Source organism: Apteryx mantelli, chromosome 7 (genome assembly GCF_036417845.1).
Source record: "Apteryx mantelli isolate bAptMan1 chromosome 7, bAptMan1.hap1, whole genome shotgun sequence".
NCBI classification, from domain to species: Eukaryota; Metazoa; Chordata; class Aves; order Apterygiformes; family Apterygidae; genus Apteryx; species Apteryx mantelli.
Window position 1 is genome coordinate 39,278,285 of NC_089984.1, and position 22,367 is coordinate 39,300,651.

The window sequence follows — 22,367 nt, forward strand, 5'->3', positions numbered from 1 at the left end:
TTATGATATGAAAATGCAGACCAAACAATTTTAGCCTCTTAAATGAAGCTGTGCTAATGTGTTTTTTTTGGAGACTAGAGGCTTGTGTACCATCTGCCCAGCAATTATTGACAGGAAGTGTTCTACATGTATCAAGAAAGCGAGCCTTAAAAAAAGAGATTTAGCTTGGGTAATCCTATTTGAACTTCATTTGAAGTTTTATTGTTCATTTCACATGCTTAAGTTCAGGAAAACTTCAGGATTTTAACATCCACACATATGAAAACATTTCTAAAAAGGACAGAGGCAGAGTTTGTTTACAGCTCTACATCTAACCTTCTTAATTAACAAGCTCAAAAAAGTAGATTTCTTCGGTGTTTCTGGGTTTAATGAGTTTTCTTTTCTTTTCCTTGCCACAAGTGTGTCTGTTTTGCTGTAGATGTTGCAGATTCTAATAGACCCTCTAAAAATCAGGGTCTAATTAGGGCAATTGCATTTGAAAATGTTGGCTTAAATGACTGGCTCAAGGGCACAGAGAAACCTCAGAGCAGAGGATGAAAATAAGCACAGATTTCCAAACGCTTTGCCTCCTACTTTAGGGATAGAGAATCCTTCCCCTCTTGAAATGAAAATAAATGGTTTGTGTCCAAACTTTTTACATCTTTTCTGTTTCCAGCCAAGTTTTAGTCAATGTGTTTCACAAGCGCATTTTTTTTAATCTAAAATATTTTACTCTCCCTAATTCTTCTCTATTTAATGCCAGATCTTTCTTCCTTCTTTTTTCAATGTGTTATGAAGTCTTCTTTAGCTTTCAGCCATGTCCTTTGTCTGCTGTTGTCTCATACTCATTTATATGTTAAAACAATGGCCTCTCTTCTATTATAAAAGTTCTCCAACTGCAGTTCCCATCTTCTCCCACATCAACTCTTTCTCTAAACTCAATATTAATTTTCTAAATATTCAGTATTTATCACTAGAGTTCTGAAAGGACAAGTTTTAATTCCACCTGCTGCTGCTTTCTCCAATTAAGTTTCAGTTTCAGTGATGGAGAGGAAAGATGCCAAATTTTATGGTAATTCATGTCAGTTACTAATTTGAACCTGTCAGTATAACACCACATTTTGACACAGACAGGATACTCTTTGGGATACTCTTGGGATACTGTTTGTCTATTTATGTGTCGAAGACAAGAGATGACAAACAATAATGAAATGTATGCTGCTGTCAAGAGCAGTCATGGAAGATCATCTGCTAATTGTTTCCTTCCAGTACCTTCTGGAAAGCATTTTATTATTTTTGTCATACAAAACAACTGATTCTAATTGGCTGCTGGATAGAAGCAATGGCCTGCTACCTGTACAGAAAGGCCCTGATTAGAAAATTTAGTATTCCAGTAGCTTATTGACAGTCAGGTGAATGGAAAGTGCACCAAACTATTTTTAAAAATAAGTTCTAACAAGATTGTCTTCTGTTCTGTTTTTTTGAGCTCTCCAACTTGCTAAAAGGTGCCTTATATTTACTTATCTGATAACCTTGCATAAGATAGCCGCAAGCCATGGTAGGAGGTATAAGAAAGCAGGACAAAAGAATGTCAGGGAAGCTTTTCAGCATTGCTTCTTAAGTGCTTCTCTCCTGAATGTAAGACAATTGTGTATTGTCTAAGCTAGTCCAGCAAATAGGAATGTTCAGATTAGCTATAGAGAAAAGCTATACAATACCTGATTGTACCAATGGCTACAACAAAAGCTTCCTTTTCAGTCAAAATAGTTAGTAGTAAAAGAAAAGCCCCAAACCTCTTCAGCATAAAGTCTTTTCACCTGCCATACAGCGTTATTTGTTTCCATGTGGAAAACATTTAAAAATCCAGATGGTCATTGTTAGAGAATTACAAAATAATACAGCAAGAGCCCCAGGCAGTGATATGAGAACGGTTATTCAAACAAACACAGACTGAAGCAGTGAGACTGGGCCTTTCTCTCTCTCTTTCTCTCTTTCTCTCTTTCTCTCTTTCTCTCTTTCTCTCTTTCTCTCTTTCTCTCTTTCTCTCTTTCTCTCTTTCTCTCTTTCTCTCTTTCTCTCTTTCTTTCTCTTGTCACTAGCATTTTTTCTGGGTGTAGATAGGTGTGTGCTATTGGACTCTCTCCATATACAGGCTCAGCATTTGCTTTCTGTGACAGACAAATCATAAAAAATTGTATTGGTACCTAAGAATCAGAACTGTCACTTTGTTTAAAACGAAAGCCCATCATCATTAACAAAGGCCATATTGCAGAGAAATGAACCACAGAAATACATATTTTGATGAGGAGCAATCAAACAGTATTCTGAAAACCCTCCAAAGTGGAGGATGAATGCTGTGCATGAAATGTTGAATTTGGCTTGTACAGTGCTGTTGAAAAAGTGAAAAGCTCTTTGTCAGTGATCCCCACTGATCCAGACCAATGTGCCTTTTTCTGAAAAGTGTATTTTACTGCATAATGACAAGGGGCAAATAAATGCATTAATTAGGCATCAAAATGTCTTCACTGCCATAGTCAGAGCACATTGAAAGGAAAATCTTCCAAATGCAATTAAAAAAATCAGTTATTGGTGAGTTTACAAGTTTCCAGAGCCAAGTAACTAGAGGACAGCAGGGATGGCATGATTAAACTTTGCTGTGTTGCATCTAATTGGGGAATTATAGCCTTTCGATGTTGAGAAGGGCAATGAAGAGTGTAGGCAAGAAACACATTGTTAGCTAAAAAGGAGAAAACAGTTTTACCTGCACTTTGAAAAATCTCTGTGACGGCATGTTTCTCATGAGGATGCCTTGGATAGAATGATAGAAAGACCAGTGGAAACCCCTCCCCACCTCTTCCCCCCATTATTGTCATGGGACTCTGGTGTCTGGAAGTCAGGGGTGGATAGGAATTTTTGTGCTAATCTGTTTTCCCTGGAAGAGTGGGGTTATACCACAGAAGAAACATATCTTGTTTGATCCATTTTAAATTGTAAAAGTTAAGATTACAGAACCATGCACTGCTAAAATCACTTAGCCACTGAACTACTTTTTTCCATGAGCTGTGAACAATGGGTTGAAGAACAGCTGGAATCTCTCAGTCTAGAAGAGAGTTCTTCTAGAGTGAATGAGCCATCATGGGAAAATCTGTAGTACTTAGAGAATAAATAAGACAAAGCTCTAATCATGCATTGTAAAAGCTGATTTTAAAACAATGGATGCTTTCAGGAGATTCAGGAGAAAGTAAAAGCTATAACCCTGCCACTAAACCCAGCTATGATGACCACTCTTTTCTTTTTTTCTGATAGAGTCAATTAAATTATATTTCCTATGAATGATGCTTTAGATACACCCATCAATTTATTGGATTTGATGGATTTAAACTAAGTAAAAGAAATTGTTTATAATAAGCCTACAAATATTTGTGGATTGTTTTTGTGTTGCTAATACCACTGTATATCTAGTAGTCCAAAATATCTCCTTGCAGGAGTGCTGTGTGTGGATGTGTGTTTGAGGACTCTGAAGATGGAAAATAACTTCTTTGAGTCAGGATGCTATGCAAGCATGCACATAAAATATAGTATTAATGAATTTGTATCAGTTATATTTGATCAACTGCATGTTGCAGCTGTAAAGCAACTCATGTATTCTTTTGGTATCAATTTTATCAAGTAAATGAGTTATGAAATAATTACAATTATACTTCTGAATCCATTCTGTACACAAGACTATATTCTCCTGATGGCTGTAATTCAGCAGAGCACTTCTATCCCTGCTTGTCTCAATTTGGCTTCCATCAGACTTCAACACATGTTTAAAGTTCAGGATGTGCTGAGAGTCTTCTGTGTCAGGAAGTACAGTTGTTAAACTGTTAATGAACAATGATTACTAATTAAAACACAGCTTTCTTCTTGTCTTAGCACTTCTGTGACTCTCTTTACTATTTGATCACCTCAGATCTAATATTGTTGTATTGCTGTTGCTTTGTGAAAGAACAAAGACTGTGCTGTTTTTATTTTCTTAAAGAATAAAAATAAATAGTGAAACAGTATCTTTTAAATAAGCAAAGGTATTAGTTAAAAATATTTCTTTAAATATAGCACCTTTTTAAACCTGAAGGAAAATTATTTTCATAGGTCCATGGCACTGTGTGTGATAGTCCAGTTGCATATGATTTTGCTTTCAATTATTATGTGTTTGATTTTGGAATTACCTTACTGCAATGACACCTGATTTAAGCTAGCACCAGTGAAGGCTGAAACTTCTTATTTTGTATTATTTATTGCTTAATTACAGTGATTTAACACATTAATTTGAGAATAAAATCATGCATACACTTTATTGCTTAAGGGAGTAGAAGCCTAACTGAAGGTATGAGAGAGAGAGATCTGCAACAAGCACTGCTGAGGGTCAGAGGAGAAACGGACGTTTTACTAACAATGCTATCCGGGCTATTCTGTTGCCCAGAAAGACAGATGCCACGAACGGGAGCAACTGGGAAGCTGGTGTTAGGGAGTCAGCTGCTCTGGGATTCGGTGAGTTGTGGGCAAGGCAACGGAAAGTAGCAACGTCTGAAAACAGAAACAAATATGAGAAATAGCATCCTTGTAAAAGAGGAATCCATGATCACGGAATGTAGGAGTATCTGAAGAAAAGAAACTCTGCAGGTTGCTGCGGGTTTTTTACAGAAACTACTTGCAATGAGTTTGGTGTAAAAGTTTTTAATCTAAGGAAGTGTTAAACCTTGAAAGTAGTAAGCATGTTTCATCCTTTAATAAAATACAGTAAAACCTTTAATAAAATATAGCATAACACACCCTGTTTTCCCCTTTTTTTCACTCTTTTTCTGCCTGAACCCATTCGGTGTATTTCTTCTCATTTCTCTTTTTTCAGAGTCTAATTCTCCCCTCAGGCTATTTCTGGTTTTATGTAAATTCTGTTATTTCATCCTCTCTTTTCACAGTCTTTCAAATACGTTTGACTTCTCTTGTGATTTTTATCTACTTTTAGCAGCTCACTTTTCTTTTCAAGTATTTCCTTTTCGTTCTTTAAAGAGACTCCTATGGTCACTTTTAGTTTTCCAGTCAAGAACCCCTCCCTTTTCTTCTCTACACTGTACTAAGCATGCTTTTCCTCCTCTCTTGTGCGTATCACTTTTTTCTCTCACCTTCTACCTCCTTTTTTTTTTTCTTTTTTTTTTTCTTTTTTTTCTCCTGGACACCAGTCAGCCTGTCCTTCACTATAATATTTAAAATGTGGCATGGTTGTGCCATTTGTGACATGATCAATTTGCCACAGATATTCCTTGCTCAGCCTACTTGTGAACCCAAATCGTAAACTCACAGAGGCTGATGGCTATCTGCATGGCAGTCTTTTATCCTCAAATGTCATGACACTTCCAGCAGCAGAAGTTCAAATAAAGTTTTACACATCTTCAGGTGGCATTTGCTGTGGGGAACTCCCTTGACAAAAAGTGCATCTTTGGAAGTGTATTTCCATGGAAAGTTCTTAATATTTTCCCAGGAATATTTTCATTGTCACAGGAAAAATATATGTGAAATTGGCTATGCTGCTCCCTACTGAATAGCAATTATATGTTCTCCATATGAAATGCCCCCACAGAGAGGTTCTGAGAGGTTTTGTGGCTGGGGGAATGCTGTAATTGAAATTACTTCACTTTTTTTGCAGAGGGAGTGGTGTGGAGGGCAACATCCACACTTTTGATTTTCATTATCATCAGCAACAGGAAGAAGGATTCTTATCTGCTAATAGATAGGCAATTTACATTGGTTTATTGTGTAGTGTACACAACCAGGGCATTTGTCAAAAAGAGCGAATATGGCAGTCCTCATCACTGTATAGCTGGTGGGTAAAATTCTTGATTGTAGTCAGAGCTGAACAGTAGAGTTGTACTTACCACTAGGAGGTTTAATATTGAATTCAATGGGGCTGAAATGAGGATTGAGAATATCTGTGTCACAAAATTTCACTGACAGTCAGATAAATACAAAGTTGCTCTATTGTGCATTTAATTATTTTCAGTTTTTCTACTACCAGATGTTAAAATAACTGAAAACATCTTCAAACATAACATTTGAGTATTTCTCTTAAAGGAACTTTAAAATTGTCTGGTTCTGTGAATGAAATGTACTGGGATCTGAAAGTTCTTCATCCTAATCAGCTCCCTGCAGCTCCTCTGAACAGAAACTTCTTATTTGATTATTCTTTGTTGTATGGCAAGCATTTCAACATTTTTGGTACTTACTCTTCTGTGTCAGTGGTGGGAATGTAGCTATTGTATTACATTGTGATTCTTCTTTACCATATATATCCTTATGATATCTGCCCAGCAAGGTTTTCAGCAGAAAGCTAAGGCTGTAGGTAGATAGGTAAGTATTATTATCACTATCTTAAAAAGGGAGAAAATAGAGATACAGTGAATGCTGATTTCCCCTGAGATCAGCAGAAAGTAAGCAGATGGGGAGGGGAAAAAAAGTACTTAAAAAAGAGATAAAACTCAGTACAGCTGGAGTTTGATAGTGGCGTTGTCCTGTTAAAATTACAAATCTGCAGCATTGTTCATGCTATTCAGCCTCCTTGAGAAAGGCCACTAATGGTATCACTCACTGAAAGCTGACAGTTACCCTTTGAGGCAGACCTTTTGTTAAACAAATTCTCTCTGACTTGGTTTGTAACATGTCAAAAATTTCCATTTCAGAGAAGCTGATGAAAAATAAATAGTCCAGGAAATTAATGAGTGGAAGAAACTCCACCAGCAGAAGGCAAACTTTCTGCAGTTGCTGTTAACTCAGTTTCTATCTAGGCAGGCTGACATTAGCATTTTAGTTCAGGTCTGGAGTGAGCTTTTGGAGTGAATCTCCCCCTCATTCCCCTCCTACCACTTTTAGGTTTGTGCTGTGGAGTTGACTTGGAGTTCACAACCAGATTCTTTTTGGCAAAACTAAATCAGAAGATGCCTTCCTGTCACTAATTGGTGTCCAGTCCATTGGACTAGACCAGTCCAAAGCAAATACAGTGAAGCACATACCGTGAGTACAACAGATCCTCAGACCAAATGTTCTGCTCTACAGATATCTCCAATCCTGTGATACTACTTGCTAATAAAAAAACAGCCTCTGTGCAGCAAGAAAACACCAGGCTGAATCAGACACTGACTTTACAAGTTAATAGTGTTCTTCAGGGTTCCTGGACTGTCCTGATCCAAAATTGTGCATGGTCAGTGGCTTATTCTTTGGCTGCATGCACAGTTGTGTAAACGGCAGTTTCCAGAGAAAAGTATTTCCTAAGCAACATGTTTTTTGTACAAAATGCTGGATGAAAACACACACAGTTTGGGCTCAAAGTGTCCACATTGTGTTAAGAAACACTTAGCTCAGGTTATTTATTGAAGAACAGATGTGAAGTCTTGCACCTAGCTGTTCTACCTAGGTTGCATGAAAGAGTGTGGACCTGCCTCAAAAGTCCTTGTCACTTCCCTTCTGGTAAGTTCACGGGTTCAGCCAAGGTCTGTCTTGTGTACTTGCTATGACTGATGTAGGTAATAAGTGGTACTTGACTGAGAAAGGGGCTCAAACTTGCATTTAAATTGCTGTAGATATTCTCTCCTTAAACACTGTCCAATGACACCATTAACCAAAGTTGGAATGCAGTAAATATTTTGGCCCAAAGAAGATGAAAATAAAGGAACCTGCAAGGATGATTTTGACAGTCATATAAATCAGTATTTGTCCTTCAGGCTACATCTCTGAAAAACTAATCTGACATACCTACAGGAGTTAGGCAAGAAGGACTGGCAGGGCCATCTGCCCATCCTTCCATAGCAAGCTACAACAGACTGCTCCTGAGGTTCTTCTCTTGGAAGAAGGTCCCAGGCCTCTTCTGTCTGTGATCTCTGCTGCCAGGAAGATCAGCTAGTAACCTGGGAATCTGCCGGAGCTTTGCAGTCCTGACCGAAATGACATCGCGCATAGGACACTGATCTTGTGAACATGGTACCTTAAAGTTCTCATCTCAGCAGTTTTGGAGTTTTAAGAGTTATTATGCAATAAGACATTCTATCTAGAAATTATTTTACAGACCAACAATGCCCCGTGAATCTGTAATTCTGGGAATCAAATTATAAAACTACTGAATTTTATAATGATATCATGAAATAAGAAACTTAAGTAATAAATTCCTATGGGTAACCTTTTTTACATTTGGTACTTCAAAGCACAGAATATTAACAAATGTCTTATGTACTATCGGGAACTGCATAAATAATAATAATAGTAGGAATTAAAGCAAGCTCTGGTAGTAAAGGTCATGAGTAACTGAAATTACAAGGTAATACATCTGCCCACAGAGTGAGACAATAAAGTTTTAAGGTTGAAAGCATACGTTGTTATTGTTTTAATCAAATTGCAATGGAGGAGCTGACAAAAATATATCATTTATGAGTAGCTGATGGTATATACAATAAATGTCATATGTAAGAGAGCCACGGCATGTTAAAATATTAGAACAATCACAATGTTTGGATCTGGCTTGAGACTGAAGGAGCAAGGATGCTTGTAGCCAGTATTGTGTTGTATCAGCCCTGACTTCTGGATCCAGGTGCTCCTTTTTTTAATTACTTACCTGTTTGCTAAGTAAGGTTTTCTTTGATCTTTTACATGTATTTACAAGCTGGTCATAAAGCCCTGTAGAGTCAATGGAAGTCTTCAGTAGATTTCAGATGAGATTCACTTGAGATGGGTCCTCAGGTGGTACCTTTTGGGGATGAAAGTCTAATATTTTCACGCATTCCTTCATTAGTTGAGCTACCCTGCAAGCCAGATTCAGGAAATAATCCTCATTTAAAGCAACAAGTGTTTTACTCTCAAATGAGATGTAAGTCCAACGTTTTATGCTTATACAGGGATAGGAGGGCAGCCACAAAACTAGCTTGGCTGTCTATGCAGCCAGCAAGTCTGACTTCCGGCATGGCCACTGGGTGTTCTCAAGTACAATGGGGGTTTCCAAGTGCCCATACATCATCAACTTAATATTCTTTCAGCAATTAGGCACACCTACCCCTATTGCTGGTTTGCCAGTGCTGTAAAAGCTATGTAAATAACAGCTCTGAAGCTGGGAAGCAGATAAATCGCAGAGCATCCTGTGCTTTACGGGCACTTTTAAACCCACTCATCAGTATAGTGTTATTGACTTCAACAGTCTGGCAGATATGAAAGTACTTTTGTGAAAATGTACAGCTGTGAGGACATGGTTAATTGTCTCAGTTAAGCATCATGCTAATAGACATTACAATTGACTGAGGTGGAGAGAACTGAATCTATTTTGTCCCACTCTGCTACATCAGTCAATATTCAATTTCTGCTACTTCTCAGATGTCATTTGTTCAGTTCTTGCTGTCTGTAGCAATCATGCATGCAAACTTTTCATCTGGATGTCTTCAAAGTTTCATGATGTTGGAAGCGTAGGAATTTCTTCCATCTCTTAAAAAATGTGTAGGGCAATGTTTGCCTCTGCAGTTAATATATATTCAATTTTCCCATTAACCAGAATTCCACAACAGGTATTATTGGCATGAACTTTCTTAATTAGAAAATGCATTGAGTGTTGACCTGGCTGACAACTGATATCGACTTCTAATGTGGCTGGAAGCAGGAAATTTCATTAAGTACTTGTTGTTAATGATTTAAATAATTGGTCTGAGAGAAGAAAAGATTACTGTTGATACACAAAGAAATGTGCTGGTGTTAGCCCTGTAAAAATGACAAGCAAATCTTTAAGAAAATTTGTCTGAGCCTAGGAGTGCTTGGAGGTTCCTGGGTCACAGAAAATATGTCCCTGCTTGCTTGCAGGATTAAAATATTTTGGAATATTTTACTTTCAAATTTCAAGTTTTGCCCAAACAGATGGGTGGGTGAGGAGTGTCAGGAAATCCCAACACTGTCACAGATGCTCTCTTCCCTTCCTTTAACCAGCCACAGCTGTAGCACACATCAGTGAAGTTTTTAAATACAACTTTGTACTCAAACTATTTGAAAAAATAAATGAGGAGAAGTGAAGGTGTAGATAATCTTCTCAGGTAACCAGCAGCTGCCAGGAGTTAGCATGACTCCTACTACAAGATTGTTCAGCCTTAACAACACAGCTTTATTCCTGTTCAGTGCTCTCTGTGGGTTTTATCTCACTGTAAAATTGAGATTATGCAGATCCCCCCAGCTCACCCAGCTTGTCCATTGTGTGAGCTGCCCTCACCCAACCTTCATTCTCCTGCAGAACTCCCCAAAGAGGGCTCATGCTGCTCTGTGGGTCTCGTATCAGAAAGACCATCAGACAGCAGCCTGTCCTCAGCCTCCCAGCTCTAAGGAAAAAATAGGGGTGAGCATGGAAGTATTTAGTCCAGAGTGAGATGCTGTGCAAGGGGATAGCTTTAGCATCAGTATACTTACTGGAGAAATTCCTGCCTATTCCTGAAGCACCACATCTGATTATGAACTCGGAAATGCAACTGGTAAAAAAGCACAGATCACTAGCTGAGATTGTACCTATGATTTTATCAAAATCTGCACAGATCACTTTTAATGTTCATTAAGTTCAAGGCAGCAAAATTAATGATACCACAGCTATAAAGCATGTGGCAGCCCATGGTGCCTGTGCTTCAGCTGCAGACTTACAGACTGTAAATCACACCTGAGAGAGCCCAGTGAGTTCCTAGATAGGGTGGCTGGATTCCAGCACTGCTTCTGTGCTTGGTTACTAAGATATGTCTATGTATGTGGCAACTGTATCTCCAATTGCAGGGTAGACAGACCAGAAAATCTCAGTTTAAGATGTTCTATGCAATCTAGTGTTAATAGATATCCATTATATCTATTAGTGTTGTATGGATGAAGCATAGACCTTTTATGGGCTTGAGCTATGCTAAATAACCAATGCGTAGCTTCTGACCATTCATTGTTACACATATACACAGACACATATAAAAAAAATCAGCAGCACTTTGGAGCAACCACCACAAAGAACGCAAGACTGGAAGCAGAGTGACAGCTCAGTGACAGCTGAGGTGTATCAGAGGAAAAATGGGATGGGTTTCAACATCAGCGGCTGATCAGTATGTGTCTTATGTCTAGCAAATTCTTACTTCCAAAACTGAGAGTCCAGTGCCTTTTATTTGTGATAACTTTGTGTAATTATCTGTTAATGCAAGAGACACATTGGAGAAATGAGATCCGTAACTATCTTTGAGTAATTTTCTGCACAAATTACTTTGTGATTTATTATAGTTTCATGAATAGTGCTAAGAAATGTTTAGGAACTTTGCAAATTTTACTTCTCTATATTAAGCACTTGTATACAGAGTAGCCAGTATGGGTTTTGCTATGATAACTCATTATAGAATGTTCATCATATTACAAAATGTAATACCACGCTTATTGGAATCCTTTAACCTTAAGTATATTTTTTGCTGTCTTTGTCTAGTTTATCATTGTTTTTAATGTGGTTATGTTATGGTTTTGCAGTCCATGCATAATCAGAAATATACATCAGTCCGAAGAGCACCAAAGCTATTTTCTTTTAATCCGCAGAGCATAAAAAGCTGATGATAAAAAAAAATCTTGTTATTCACAGTCCAAAAAATCTTATAAATTATTAAACTTTTACAAATCTCTATGCTTTCCAAGGAGGTAAACAGAGTGCAAGTTATGCTTTTATAACTCCATTAAAATGGAGGCTAAGATTCTTGTGAAAAAAATTATTAACCAATGCAATTTATTATAGAATCTAAAAAGTAACTGACTTTTCTGTGAATAATTAGAAATAAAGATTTTCAGGCTGTGTAAAACAGCAGCCAGTTTGGAAACAAAATGCTTGGATATACCTCTACTTGGAGTGCTTACAGTCAAAAATAATGAATAGATCTGTTTTCTGGCTTTTTCTGCACAGTGGCTGCAGGTCTGGAAAAGGAAAAACAATACTGCCTCATATATGTGTCGGTCTTCTGCCCTTTGCCAGCCCTTCTGTTGCTCTTGCTCCACTGGATTCTCCTCCTTCTACAAGTCTTTCTGTAACTCTTCTGTGTGTCTTTTACTTGTGATACCTTATTTTCTCTCCATCTGTTGTCTTGACTTTGTTATTTGTCATCCATACAAATGAAGAGGAAATGACAATTGATGAATAACAATTGTTTGTTTCCCAATCAATAACAAGAAGTGCATAACTTCCATTAACTGGATCACACTTCTAACAGCATTCAAGTTTCCAGCATCAAAGACACCAGCTCCCTGGGCAGACGTCAAATCATGTGACAAAGTGCAACTAGTTTTAAAAACTCCTCATCAAACAAAATTCTTAGCACCTTTTATTTGCTGTAAAGATATTCATCTTTAAAAGGCATTTTTGTTGAGAGACAAAGGACTTAGCTTTCTGTCATAGATGGATGATATTAAAAAGGGGCCACTTAGAAAAAAAAAAGAAATCCATGCAGCAAGGGCTCCTGTTTTGTGTGTCTGATGGCACAGAGAATCCAGTGTTTAGAGTAATGTTTGATTTCAGCTACTTAGGTTATTTTCTGTTGCATTGTAGTCCTGTTGTTTTGCAGTTTATTTTTATTGGTTGAGATGCTTTGCTTTATTTTCCAGCATGGTCAGAGCTGACACTTTACATCCTTAATGCATGCTGTCCTTCACAGTTCCAGTTTTAATTCTGAAAATGTGTCTTATAAGCTTCAAGACAGAGATAAATAAAAGAGTCCCCAAGATCAAAGGGGTAGCAACAGATGAAAGAAAAATGGAGAATATCTTCAGGGTTTAACAAAGAGTCTTGAGGAAAAAGGCACCAAAGATTCAATCACCACCAAACTGTGGAGAAAAATCTCCTGTGTGAAAAAAGCAGAATTATATGAGGAACGACAATTGTTGTTATTTAGGCAAAAGCTAAATTTCTGATGGTGGTGTGAGAAGGAGCATACCTGTGAAGAAAGATGGTTTTCTGCTATCATCATAGAGACAAGATGGAAAATAGTGACATTCAGTGACCCTATGTCAAAGGATTCATTATTTACAACTCTCTTGAGATGAAAGGTAAAACAGTTCATATTCCTCATCCACGTCTGTGATTTGGAGTATAGGGAATAAGCTTCCTTTTCCAATACGTTCAGGCTGTGCTCAGAAAAGTTAATGATTCTGTAAGAAATTTAATAGAGTTACACCTCCATATGTTTCAGCTAAGCATGAGAAATAACTTAAATCATGCCACAAATACATAAGAATAAGCAAGTGTTGATGTGCAATAAATTGTCTTTCCAAGCAGTGCATTTAGATAATGAGCACATCAAAGTCCTAATATGGAGCCTATTAAGTCATGAAAATTCTTTCTACTGAATTTAGTTAGTTTTTGTTCAGGCTATGGAAGAGGAGTAAATATCTGCTATCAAATTCTAGGTCATTACTGCATATTTCTCTGATGTATAATTAGAGAAACTACCCACTGGAGTCAGTGGGAAAATCTCTCCTGAGCTTTTCTGGAAATGTGGAGTTGCCTAATTTTGCCATGAAAAAGCTGAGAGCATCTTTTAGCTCACTGAACACACAGTGAATGCAAGAGCTGAGTAAACATAGTGTGTGACCTGAGTAAGAGCTTAAGGCTTATATTGCAGGAGTGGAACAAATCTTAAATATGATCCTGGATATCTTGTTTGGCTATCTTAAAATGTTTATCTGTTTGATTGTTCTCTCCTTGAGCCATCCCACAGTTTTCACTTCTGGATTACTCAGTTATTTTTTAGAATATGAGTTTATGCAGTTAAGGACTATGTTTTCACACAGTGAAAGCATTCACAGTGCTCAGCTTATCTAAAAAGTTACTACTATTTTTTAGTGTTCTTAATTATTGCCATGTTTAGTGTTCTGTGACCCTTGTGAAGGTTATATGAAGAATTTATTGTCGCATATGCCTTCAGACATGGAAAATATTTACTTGTTTTATTCTATCTAGCTCTAATAATTAACTCTGTTATCTGGTGTTAGAAGCTCACAGGCAGAAGAACCATAGCAGGAAGCTTTACCTAAGTCTATAAATGAAGTACTTTAAAGAAAACTCTGCCCCGAAAAAGCTGAGCATGCAGCAAGTCAAGCTTGGGTATGCAAAAGATACAGCCTGAGCCAGATTATACTCTGCTAAGTGGATAGCTAGCAGAATGGAGAAAATGATGGGAGGAAGTTATAGTGACGTGGTATGTCTGATGTATTGTAACAGTACTTAAGGAAGGGACAGGTGGAGGACTGTTGGATTAGGACGGCCAGAAAAGTTTCTGATTCAGCTGCTGCAGCTGAGGTAGCTTTGCTCCTTGGCTCTCCCTTGCTTAGAGTGAACAAGGAATAATTTAGACTTAACAGCAGTAGGGCACCTATGTCCTCTGGAGGGGCTGAGGAAAGCTAAGAGCTAAGGCAGTGTGAATTCCTCATGTTCTTGGAGGGCAGTAAGATACTCCCATGCCTATCCATGGTCCCAGGATGCTGGCACCGTAACCTCGACTTGTTTATCTAAACGCTTGGGATACGCTACAGCAAACTGCTGACGCTCAGCTTCACACAGGGTCCAGTTCTACCGCAGCTTGTAAGGTCTACAGATAACTGGCACAGGAAGATCCCTTCAAGCTTCAGGCTTTTGAAAAATGGACTAGGTTTACTACCATAAATGTCATCATAATGGGCTATTTATCAGAGCACAGTACATCGCACACTGGAAAGGCAACATATTATGGCATTGCTTTCACTGGAAATTTTGGGAGGAGAAAATAGCCTAGCAAAAATCAACAGTTTCAGAAATTATTTAAAGGGAATAACAAAGTGATCCAAAGTATATTCTTCTTGGGTTATTACATTACAATAAAAGCATTAGTATTATACAAGTCATTATTTTATCATTAGTTTAATGACAGCAGTTAATGAAGACTTTCAGGAAACATTCACACAGCTATTGGATATGATTTGTTAGACTACACACTTTCACTCAGAGATAACATGCAATTAAAATGCTGCCAAAGTCATCATCTTTGCAACAAAGCTTTATCTGTGTGTTTCAGCAACCTAACAATATATGCTTTCTTGTTGGTGGAAAATAGCTTTAGTTTTACCCATATGGATATGTTTCCCATCAACCTTAATTTTGCCTGTAGCATAAGGATAAGAAAATTTCTGTCATAAATGATTTACTGTGCTTGCAGTTCCACACGCACCCTCTTTCTATACCATGCAAATTTCAGTACTAGAAAAGGTTTGTTTAACATATATCACTGATAAAGAGGATATGAAATGATTAGAAAAAGAATGAGCATCTAAGTGATGACAGTTCTCTAGCAAAAATATCATGCTACTTTTTTTTCACTTTGTAACTTCTTGGGACTGCAATTTGTTTCAATAGCAGCTACATCGGATTTGAAAATACACTACGAACTTCTGCAAAATGAAGATTTAGCATCTTTGTACCGATACTACAAAATTTCAGCAAAGAATTAAGACATAGTTTAATCTTGTTAAATTTTATTATAGGGAGGCTAAGTGGAAAAGATATGAGTTAATTAACCAAAGCTGTCTGTATCCATTTCTTGGGACTGCTTAGGTATATATAAAAGAGCTCATTTCATTGTTTAAAGAGAGGGTGATCCCAGTGAAGTGGTTAACATTTACTCTGCTTGTTAATTGTACAGTATGGCAACGGTGCTGTGTACCTGGAAAGTATTGTATATTAGCTGCAGCTTCTATATGCCTGCTACCATTTCAAGCACCATAAAGTCTCCTCAGGCAGACTGTATAAAGAAATGTTAGATGTAGTAAATTCCACTCCCCGCCCCCAATTCCAGCCTAGCTAGTGGAATAAAGATATGCTTAAGCACAGAAGAGTTGCAACTCATTTTGAATCTGAATTGTTTCAGAAATCTAAATCTACTGTTTGGTTTTCAAAATGGACTTCTCTTGAATATTAAAACTGAGATGAAATTACAATGGATAAACATTTGAAATAGCTGTATATCGCCCACGGCTTTTAGATAATATTTTGAGCTATATTTTCACCTGCTATTCTCTCTCCTGATGTTGTCACTTCTGTAAAGAAATTCATGATTTCACATTCATGTTTATGGATGATGTACTACAAATGGGTCATTCTAGTTTTTAAAAGCATTTGCAAATGATTTTGAAAGACAGGTTTTCTGGAGATCATTTAGGACCTGTTAGACATCACTGGAAGAAATTAGAGGTTTTAAATTCATACTCTTGATTTGTAAATTATTCTGATTCACCGTTTTAAAACTGAATGCTTAATGGTTGTTTGGCAAATAACTAGCACCATACAATCTGAGTGAGTGTTGCCTTCAGTTTGCTGAGATTAAACACCAGACTGTTCTCCCATCCCTAAAGCGTGCTTCCAGAACAAAGCTGAGACAGAACAGCATTGAGCAGCTTGCAAGGTCATTGGTCAAATTGCCCATATAATGCCTTACAGAAGCAATAGATTGCTTTTCAAAACTTCAACCATGGAATTTAATAAACAAGCCTGTGATGTTTGGGGATGTACAGCTGTTTCTTTGCTGCAAGGTTGTGAAGCATTTACAGGGAACCTCAAAATTTGTTTGCAAACTGCAGCTGATACCTTATAAAACAAAATGCTGTTTTTCAGAGTGATCAGGTTAGAGTGCTGTTCCTTTAACTGTACAGTAACAGCATAGAAAGAGATGGCAGATTGTAGTCAAGGGCTTCATATATTTCCCACTATTTTAGTGTGTACATTGCCATATAAAGATAGTTTATCAGTATCATATCTTCATCATATGTCCCCCTCTCATGCAGATCTAGAGAAAGGGAAACTTTAGCTGTCATTGATGCCAGTGTCAGCTCTGTATTTCCTGTCTTAAGTGCAGGAGCGGAGTCATGGAGAGTGAGGTCACTGATCGTTTTGATCATCTGAAATGGCAGAAGATTTACAGAGGCAGCCAGCCCAGAATGCTTCTCATTTATCCTGCCTACTGACAGTGAATCTGTGGTGTGGTAGTGACAGAGAGGGAAAATCTTAGCCATCTCTTCTGGATTATCCCATATGCTTTTCAGATAATGTTCCGAGATCTTTAATAGTTAATCTCAGAAAGAAAAAGAGGAGGATTTTGCTTGAAACCCTTGTTATAATGAAATTGCATTTTTCCCCTTTCTTCCTAGTTCAAATTGTTGTATTTTACATCTGCAGTCACCAAGTAAGGGAAGACAATGTTTGTTAAACAAATCATCAGGCTTTCTTGTTTGTTAACTCTTCCTAGTCATTCTGTGGATTGAACAGCCCCTGTGCTGTCTGTCTGTATGCTGCGGACTCTGGCCCAAAAACCTAGCTAACACATAGTGTTTGGATAAGGATGATTCTGGCATGGTGATTTGGATCCGCCCCCTCTCTGCATTTCCTACAAGCTACGATTTTTCAGAGATTTTTGTAGATTTGAAGGAAAAACATCTTGGGAAATGTGGGGAAAGCCTCTCTGAGTATCACATTAGGTTCAGAAGGCAAAAGCACATGGAAATAAAACTGGGGGTAAAGTTGCAAAAAAAAAAAAAAAAGTAAAACTGTGAGGGTTTATAAGTTGACCGTGTATCTCCTGGCAAAGCTGAGGGCCCTTCCATGGAAGTGTGGAAAGTCTGAAAGTCTGGGGAAGCTGGAGTTTGACTTATGAGATGTTACGCTTTGAGGGAATCAAATGAGCTGGATCTTGATAAGAAGGCAGAGCAAGACACTTGCTTACCTTCTGGCCAAGCATAATAAGCCAAAGAGCAGATACTGAAGAAGTGCTAATGATATGGTGTTTAGGGTTGTGACAATGTCCTGATGAAGCCAAGTGAAGACCAAGACAGGAGCTAGGGCAAGAGGGAGGGGAGGCAAAGATGGCACTTATATTTATAGAAACATCCTCATTCCAGCTGTGATTACTTTCCCACGATGAGGATAAGCGTTGGTGGATCTGCACTGCTTCTGGGGGTAACACATGTGTGGAGCAGGCCTGGTTGCACATGGCATGGCCAGGATTACAGAATCACGCTCTCAGTGCTGCTGCTGTCCAGCTTGCCAGATACCTCTCATAGTTAGTTTTCAGTCAAAGAAGGAAGCTAAAATCTTTCAGACTTGTTTGTCTACTTAGTAGGCTCTTAACTACACATAATGTCAGGACGGTCTGTTTTCCAAAGGTGCTAAGCCAACGCAATATCCTTTGATGTGAGGGAAAATCAGGTCATTGGAACTCAAGAATCAGGTGTGGGTTTAACTAGGCAAACTAGCCTGAACGACAACTTTTTCAGTTGCTAGTAAAGGGAAGAGGAAAAGATAAAACAGGAACAAAATCACCTGTGCATACACTACAGCAGCACAACAGTCTGCTGAAATGTGGTCATCCAGAGCTCACTTGCAAGGTTTGTTCATCAGTGTCAGGACTACAAGACAGGAACACATGCTTGAATGGGTTTTGGTTTGGTTAGCACAGAGACCGAAAGCCATTTTCCTAGTAAGCACTCGTTTCATGGTGGTTGTACTAGTTAATGTGCACTTTAACTCTCTGCTGTTGTTAAACCTCTGTTGCAACCATGCCTTGAATTGCAAAACATATGTACTTTAATCCTTTAACTGTTTGGTCTTGGTTATTATGGTTTTGTAAAGGAAGAAGGGGTATGGAAGACCGCTGGCACAGGTATAAAGCACTTCTCACGTATCCTTGAGCAACGCTGGAGCACAAAGGCACACTTTATGTTCTCCATGCGTACATCTCAAGCCAGCAAAACATTCAGGAAGCCGCCAGCAGACGGGGCCTCTACCTCCCCTGCTAGGGGAATACAGTCACACACAGAGTAAACATCCTGGGGTCTCTGACAGCCTGTCAAATTCATAGAAACGTAGGATTGGGGAGTCTTGCTATCCAAGGTCGCCATGTCAGACATCTGCTTTGATGAATTTCAAAGGTGTCATCTTAAAACCAGCTATGTTTCTTGTCTCCTCCTTTTGGAAGGCCATATTGTCCACCAGTTAGAAACCTTCTTTCAATTCTAAACTCGAATTTGTCCAGAGATAGTTTATACTGTCTTGTTCCTGCTTATACTCCTTATTAAGACATTGTCTTAAATACCTTCTTTCTGCCAACCTCCCTGGTGTCAATGTCCTTTAGAATATTTACAGGCTACGCTGAAAAAAAGCATTTCCATGTACCTTACCATTTCCAGTGTAAGGTTGAACATTAGAGGTATAATTACATCTTTCAGCTTTTATGACAACATAGAGAAACAGAAAAACTTATTAAATTCAGCATGTTTAAAATGGGCAGCAATAGGCAAAAGCCAATATTTCCTACATAGTGTTCCTTATCTGCCATAATCCTCTGTTTTTATACATGAAGAAGTCCTGAGCCATACAATATTGTGAAGTTTTTAGAGTAGACATTAGCTGAAATGAAAAGCAGCAGTTCTGAACACAGTTTCTTCCTCAAAATCTGAAGTTCAGCAAATTACATTGACAAGGAATTAATAAAATGTTATAAAGTTTATTGTGTTTGAAATTGTTTAGAAATCACAACATCAGAAAAGCATTGTGCACCAGTTGAGTTTCTGTCAGCATATTTAGAAAAAGCTGGATGAGCTATGCCAATGTATTTTGATTTAGGTAAACTTAGTATCTTAAACAAAATTCTGCATTATACCAGTAAGGTTGCAGAGTAGGTTTTTATTGGTGGATTTCAACTGAGAAAAAACTACTCATCAGGAATAATAATAAACACAAATGCAATGCAAAACTTCTTCAAGAACTAGGAAATGTGTTAGTTTTCTGAGCTTATTAAAATTTGCAGTAGAAATCCTGTTTTCATTTATTGTTCTGGAGGAATCACAGATGAGGAGAGAAGGGGCTTGGAAAGCTTTGGTGCTGGCTGTTGGCATTTCTCAGTAATCTTTCCAACTAATTCCCCAATGTAATCCAGCTTCAGCAGTCTGAGGAAAGAACTGGGTTCTTGGAAGGAAATTGGGACACTTCAACTGAATCTGCCAAAGAAGATGTTGAGCTGTTTTTCGAGTTTGTGTTGAAAGTCATAATATTTTGCACAACAAAAATAAAAATAATGGTAAGTGTTTACAGTGTTGAGCATACTTTTACACCTTAAGAAAGTTAGTTAAGAAGGACATTTTAATGAAATAATTTATAACTTAAACATCAGGATTTAAATTAGGCTTATCTAAAAAAACAATCCAACTTATGTATATCATCATTACAGGTGTTTAAGAAATGACAAACACAAATGTGAATGTAAAGACTGCTATTTCACTGGGCGTTCTTCGAGGAAAACAAAGGAAAGCAAATGGAAAACTTCCATTCTGTTCCAGTCAAGGGGTGAATGGTAAAAGTTTCTGCTATATTCCACAACTGTTTCAGGTTCAGGTTCCTACCTAAAGGGGGAGAGAGACCTCATTAGCACCATCAGCACTGCCTGCAGAGGCACCTGCTTAGGGTGTTGGATGTCAGAGGAGAGGACACCTCTCTGAGCAAATGTCCTTGAAAGGGATTTGCTTTCAAGACAAAAAAATAGGTTTTAAAAGATATCCAGAGCTTCCTAAGCTTGTACTTTTTAATAGTTATCTTGTACTGCCTAGTGGCCTCCAACCAATAATGCTACGAACACTTCTTTTTAAAGAAACACGGTCCCAACCCCAAAAGTGCTATTTGTCTGGCAGAGTGAGGCATCTGGAGATGCTTTCTAAAGTTAAAATGAGATGGCAGACCTTAGGGGAAAAATAATGTAGTCAATATTGGAGTCACATCTGGGATGGCACTGTTCATTCTCCTTTCCACTCTGAGTGAATGATTTAACACAATCAGGCATTACAGTGATTTAGCAAGTGTTTTAATTTGTGTGAGACATTGGTCGAGTTCATGTGGGGGCTGTGGTTAATAAAGACTGGTTGTCACTTTTTACGCACGCAAGAATTATAAACTCAGCATCCCTCAAATCTGAGCAATTTCTTTCTGTCTCCCTAAAATGCCATCTGCTGCTTCACATTCTTTTCCCACTTTTGCAATAATCAGCTAATTTATGCTTCAAGTGACTCAGCACAGCTGCATTCATTTCAGTAGAGGAGCATCATTTTACATTATGTAAGGAAAAGTTCATGAAGTTCTCTCTGGCTGAGATTAATAATAATAATAATAATAATAAGCAAAGTGTAGGATACATTAGAGTGAGCTGCAAGGTGTCTGCTTTGGCCCATCATTTTGGTGAGAAGACAGTCATTTCCATCCAAAATTTCATTCCTTACTCTCTTTAAAGTCTGTAGGTTAAGGCACTTTCTTCTATAAAAGCATGTCCAGACACAGGTCTTTAGACACTTGCCTTTATACAACAAGCCGAGTGGAAGCATTTCACAACACAGAAAAGTTTGCATTCAGTCAAGCTGATTAACTTTAGATTAGAACATATTAAAATAACAAATGTTGCATTTGTATAATTATGCTCATATGGGTGGTCTGGATTTGATTAGGTGTATAAGAGAACTGTATTTATCCTTCTCCATCTGCAGGGGTCCCATCCCCCTCAAATCTCAAGAGCTTTCATGGATTTCTGTGGCTGAGAGTGAATATAGGAAGATGGTAACTGCTTACAGTGTTGTAGAAGCAAGCCACCTTGCTAGCATGAAACTACTGTTAATACAAATTGCTCTTCCCTGTAAGCGTGGTACCTGCCTTCTGAATAAAATCTTATCTTTAAGGCAGCAAACTTGGTTTGTTCCCACCTCCCCCACCTTTTCTTCTTTTCGTCACCACTGAATCTGTTTTGTTTTCTCTTCTGAATTTCCCATAAGCCAAGAAGTCCTGAGTGCTTCACTTTGAACTCCAGGAAGTATACATTCAGATTTTTAGCAGATGGTTTCGACCACATTGAGAGTGGTGACTAAAAAACAGGGCATATGGCCTTTGTGGACAGAAAACTCCTGAGGCTTCTGTTGCAAGGCCTAACAATTTTCTGTGTATGGCAAACCTATATAGATGGATTCCTGTCTTCACTCTGAAGCCAGCCATCACCCATCTGTAAAATGATGTGCTATTAGCACTCTGGTTAATAGTGCTATATAGCTGTATCAAACAGACATTCTTGAATTAGGTCTTACTGACATGATGGGCTGAATTTTGGTGTCCTTTCCTGGCAGAATTTCAATTCATTTATCACTGAGCGAGACATGCAGGACTGGCCCCATTATTATGAATATATTTTCCAGTAATAGATTCCCTGGAAGTCTGAAAAAGAGGACCATTAAAACCTGAGAAAATCATATTGTACCTCTAACATTAAATGAGGTCTAAGTTCTTTTTGGTCTTG